The following is a 5448-nucleotide window of genomic DNA, read 5'->3' on the forward strand; positions in this document are numbered from 1 at the left end:
GATTTCCTACGGGGTTTAATTCATGTCCGTAGCTCCATTATTATTTATGGGAGTGTGTTGCAATTCCAGTGGATGGCCGTGTGTGTTGTTGCCCTTACTCCGGCTCCGAGCTGAAGTACATTTAGAACTGTTTTTGGTACATTATGGCTGTAGTGACTTTAGAGCTGTGGTTTATAAATAGCAATGGGTTTACTCGTTTGTGGTTGAGTGCTTGCGATTCCCTAAATCCCTCCTTACTCCTTCCTTAGCCATCCCCTTTATTCATAAATATTACACATTTTACACCCACTCCCCTCTGTCCCTCTCACATTTACTCCACAAAAGTGTACATGTGCAGAAACTAAGCAGTTGAGGCAGACAACTCTACAAAGAAAAAGATAGGAGAGGTAGAATGACCGCACGTAGTTTGTGATTAGCATTTTGTTGTATTTTAGTCATATAGTAGTTTATGATTAGGCCTGGTTATCTGTGAGACTCTCTTGTAAATGTAAATGTAAATGTAGTTGAGCTTATATAGCGCACAGCTACCCGCAGTGGGTTTCCCGGCGCTTGCTTAGGGAACCCTTCCTGGTATTCCCCTGTGAGATAGCAGGGTATCCACAAGGTGAAAGTCAGGCATCCCGCCGCGAGGGGCCGTTGTGGAGATTAAGCAAGCTATTGCCCAGAGTCGCAGAGTGTGAACCCGTGAGTCGAGGAGGCACCGGGGGCGAGAATTATCGAGTCCGTGGAATTTTTAGGCCAATTTTTAGGCCAAGACCCGCCGAGGCGGGGAATTGAACCCTGGTCCAGGACCGATCTCAGCTTCCGGGTCTGCTGCCTCTAACCCCTGAGCCACACTTCTCCACAGGTTCTCTTGGGTGTCTCTGATGTGATTGTAAAGCTGGTGAAACTGTCCTCAGCAGATGGGAAGCAGGTTCCATTTGTAGCAAAAAGGACATGGAAAGAGGTCACTAAAGTGGATCTTTGTAATACGAGGCTGTGTCCCCTCAGAACAGAAGTCATTAGGACTATTTATGGTGGGGCCAAGAATGGTTTGTATGGAGTTGGCCCTGTCTGTAGTGGTACAAAGACTAGAGAATGATGTGGTGGGATGTTACTGAGATCAACTACCAGTCCATCCATCACCTTTAGTTTTTCTCAATGATTGGCCCTAAGTGGCACAGACATGAGCAGACGTTGGTCCCATAGAGACCTACGACAAAGGGACTCCTGTTGCAGCTTCCTGCTGAGGCTCATTAAGGCTGGAAACAGTTTGAGGTTACTGAGGTTCTTGATCCTAGGGGCGTGACCTCAAAGTTCAGGATCGAATGGACTTTGTGGGTCTGAGCCATGGCTTATTAAAACTCAGGGAGCAAAACACACTGAATGGAATGAGGCCACAAATAGTTACTAAGGAATTAAGTTATTACAAGCATTTCCATGCCTCGCTGTGTGCTTTTCTCAGTAGAGTTTTTAGGATAATCAATGGATTGATTTCTTTGTGGCTGCTTCATCCGAAGGTTTTGCGGTTCTGAAACTTCCCCCCAGGGTTTACAGTGAGCAAATTTTATTCTCCCACATTGTATCTCTTTTGTAGAAAGGTTACATTTACAACTGAAGTTTTCGGCACATTGAGGGCACTGACGATTTTGTTTCTCGCTGTTGATGTTCATGTTGAATCAAATTGAATCTCCAGCAGACCCTTCCCAGGCATTTAGAACAATTACAAGGTTTTTCCCGGTAAGTTCTTGCAGGTTGAGTGAGACCAGATTTCTGGCTGAAACTTTTCCAGCATTCAGAGAGCTAAGAAGGTTAGTGCCCAGTGTGAGTTCTCTCATGTCTAGTGAGATTTATTTTCTGACTGAAGCTTTTCTGGCATTCTGAACACTGATACAGTTTATACCCAGTGTGAGTTTTCTCATGTCGAGAGAGCTCAGATTTCTGAATAAAGCTTTTCCAGCATTCAGAGCACTGATAAGGTTTTAGTCCAGTGTGATTTCTCTCATGTCGAGAGAGCTCAGATTTCTGAATAAAACTTTTACAGCATTCAGAGCACTGATACGTTTTTTGCCTAGTGTGGGTTTTCTCATGATAAATTAAACTGGATTTCAGACCGAATCGTTTATGGCATTCTATGCATTGATAAGGTTTTTGCCCAGTGTGAGTGCTCTCATGGTTAGTGAGAGTTATTTTCCGACTGAAGCTTTTCTGGCATTCAGAGCACTGATACAGTTTGAGCCCAGTATGGACTCTCATGTACAGTTAAACTGAATTTCTGATGGAACCTTTTTGGGCATTCAGAACACTGATAGGGTTTATGCCCAGTGTGGGTTCTTTCATGCACAGTAAGGTTGTATTTCCGACTGAAGCTTTTCCAGCATTCAGAGCACTGATACGTTTTTTGTCCAGTATGAGTACCCTGATGTTGAATCAGACTACGCCAATAACTGAAGCTTTTTTGGCACGTGGAGCACTGAAATGGTTTTTGACCAGTGTGGGTTTTCACATGTTGCATGAGAGAGGATTTGTGACTGAAGCTTTTCTGGCATTCAGGGCACTGGTAGGGTTTTTGTCCAGTGTGATTTCTCTTGTGTTTAGTGAGCTGGGATTGAGAACTAAAGCTGCTTTCACATTCTTTGCTGATATTCAAGTTGTTTGTTTCTCCAATTTGGGTCTGTTCCTGGATACATGTCATCTTAAGACTAAATCTGATTCCAGAGTCTGTACTTGTTTATGTTACACTAAACATTAACTTATAAAATGCACTGCAGATGATCTTCATAACATTTGTATTTAACTAATTATAGTTTTTACCTGGAGATCATTTTCCTACCTTTAAAGGCACTGATCTAACTTGTCTTATAAACTTTCATTGAGGAGCCCCTTGTGTTTATTAAGATGCTCCTCGTGGATTCCTTTTCTCCAAGTTATACCTGGTGATTTTGTGACTCCAGTTTATTACATTTGATTTAGGAGTTTTAAAAGCACTGACAAGGTCTTTGAGGTGTAGTGTTTGTCTGTTAAGTGTATTTGTTCATACAAGTAATGACAGATGATTAGGGCATGCCCGGGTGGTTTTATGTATTATCAATCGTGCAACACTGGCCCCTTTTAAGCTTCCTGTGCCAGTACATGCTTTTTACACTTTACACTCATCGGCTAAGGCATGTACATGATCGACTTTGAAGGTCTGGGAAACCCAAAAGACAGATTTGGTGGGGAAAAATCTTCCTATATTGGAAATGATAATCCAGCATCTTTGCTGTAACGACATCTGAGAAAGAGCATTTACAACGACTTTCTTTTAAACAATGTTTTCTCTCTTTCTAAATCATAGGAGATGGAAACAAAAGCTTGCGCTTGTAAACCAAGGAGATTTGTCTTCTTGACAGTTCTGTCACATCACATCTACGGATACTGATATGTTGGGGAGGGTTTGGGTCTATAAAGCTTTTCTCATATACCATCAAACCGAATTTACAACACTGAGTATTCCCATGCGCACTGCGTGGGCATCAATTGTGGCCAATGTTCTCCTCAATCTCAGTTACTGACACTCAGTAAACATTTATGGTCAGTTTACTTTAGGGATTTGACAACTTTCACATTCACCAGTTTCTTTCGCTCCAAGTTCCTCACCATTCCAGGCACATGGAAAGGGTTTCTTCTCTAGAGCTCCAGAATGTTTTAACTTTACTTGAAATAATCCTTTTCGTTGTGTTTCACTAAATTTAAAACTTTTTTCTGTTCATGCTTCAGTCACCTGTAGAAACGGAGTCAGAGATTGTAAATGAACACAAAGAAAAATATTTATGACCATATACTTTGCACAAAGAAAGTATTGACAAAAACAAGATAGGAAATCAGTTTGAGCTGCATTTCTGATAGTGGTGAAAAAGTGTAGATCGGGAGCTTGGGATCACTGGAAATTAAGGATGGGGGAGCAAACATAGTGCATGTTTAAGAAAGAAACTCAAGTTGCACATATATTGCGCCACAGATTCTCAGAAGCAGCCAACACTATCAATTTACACTCTCTGTGAAACAGGCTGGCATGCTAGTGAGATATTTGTAATTCTTTTAATGAATTATTAGATGTTACTTACTCCCCTACTCACTTAAACTATTCATCTATTCCTTTTCCAATGATCTAGGAAGGGAAATTTTATTGACCAAAGGAATTGGCCTTGTTGCACTCAGTGCTTTAAATGACACTGTAGACTGAGGCTGTGTCCCTTTAGCTCAGTGGAATTCACTATTTCAAATTGTGCGGATGATAAGGACTTACTTGGTGGCTCAGAACTCATCACGCTCCTCCGACAGGACCCAGGCACTGCAACACCTGAAAAAGAGAAGAAAACAGCACAACAGTAAAGGAAACTTAAAAGGGTCAAGAAAAGAAAAACACAAAATAGAGGAAAGAGAAAAAAAAGCTATCTTCCAGTTTGACCACATGTTCCAGCACAGGGAACTGTGCAGCCGATGCTTGTGAACCCATAAGTTACATCTAAACACTGCCCCCAAGGTCAGCACCAGGTGCGGATCCACCGGTTGCACCACCCTAAAGCGAGACCTGTGTGCATGTGTCCACACATATGTACTGTGTCTTTTGCTTGTAATAGACAAGACAGAAAAGGGCAGGTTGGGAGTGCGTAAAGAGATTGAAGACAGATCCAGAGAGAAAATATGCTGAAAGAACGGACAAAGGGAGGATAGTAGAACGTGGTGTGGAGGAGGAGACAAATGTGCCAATAGTTAAGGAACAGCTGGGCAAAACTGACCTAAAAGGAACTGACCTTGCAGTACAACCCAACATGGTAATTATCAGAAGTTTGATAACAACCTAGAATAGTGCACACAGGGAGTCAAATGTTGAAGTGAAGAGACAAAAACAAAACAGAGAACAAGAAAGGGAATAGAAAAAGAAGAAACAGGGGAAAAGGAAACTTAGAGTTATCGGAATCCTTACCTGGCAGTTATTTTATTTTGTGTTCCTCCAATCGTGGCAGCCACAATGCACTATCTGGTCATCCCAGAATACCTTGAAAGGAAGGAAAGAAATAGTTTTGTGTCAGACGGCAATCACACTTCATCCCATCTTCCAAATAACCATCCTGAACTTACAAAACAAAAGAATCTCTTGTTCTCTGGAGGCCATTGTGAAGCAACTATGGTTAATGAATAAGTACTTTTTTGGTTCACCAAGAACCATGATCCCTTGCTGGAAAAGGTCTCTGTGAATATAGAGTGCCCCCACAGTCTCAGAGAACAGACCCTAACAACCCAGTCCACTTCATAACCACATCTTTCCATTTACAGATCATGAAACTTGCAAATCAAAAAAATCTGGTTAGCAAAGGTATGTTAATGTCCTTGTACATAATTCTGCCCACACTTCATAAATCAACCAGACTCTTAGATTCATACAAACCATGCTCTCTGAGTTCAAGTTCAAGTTGATGCAGAGTT

The 5448-nt window shown here is 41.7% G+C and overlaps 1 long non-coding RNA gene across 1 annotated transcript; it reads right to left on the minus strand.

Moving 5' to 3' along the window:
- Positions 1-873: 873 nt before the first annotated feature.
- On the minus strand, positions 874-4999 carry LOC144807974 (uncharacterized). Its single transcript, XR_013606546.1, has 3 exons — positions 4949-4999; positions 4268-4321; positions 874-3742 (listed from the first exon to the last, which is right to left on the minus strand). It is a non-coding gene; the product is annotated as an uncharacterized LOC144807974 (long non-coding RNA).
- Between the last annotated feature and the right edge of the window lie 449 nt (positions 5000-5448).

Source organism: Lissotriton helveticus, chromosome 1_2, assembly GCF_964261635.1.
Source record: "Lissotriton helveticus chromosome 1_2, aLisHel1.1, whole genome shotgun sequence".
NCBI classification, from domain to species: Eukaryota; Metazoa; Chordata; class Amphibia; order Caudata; family Salamandridae; genus Lissotriton; species Lissotriton helveticus.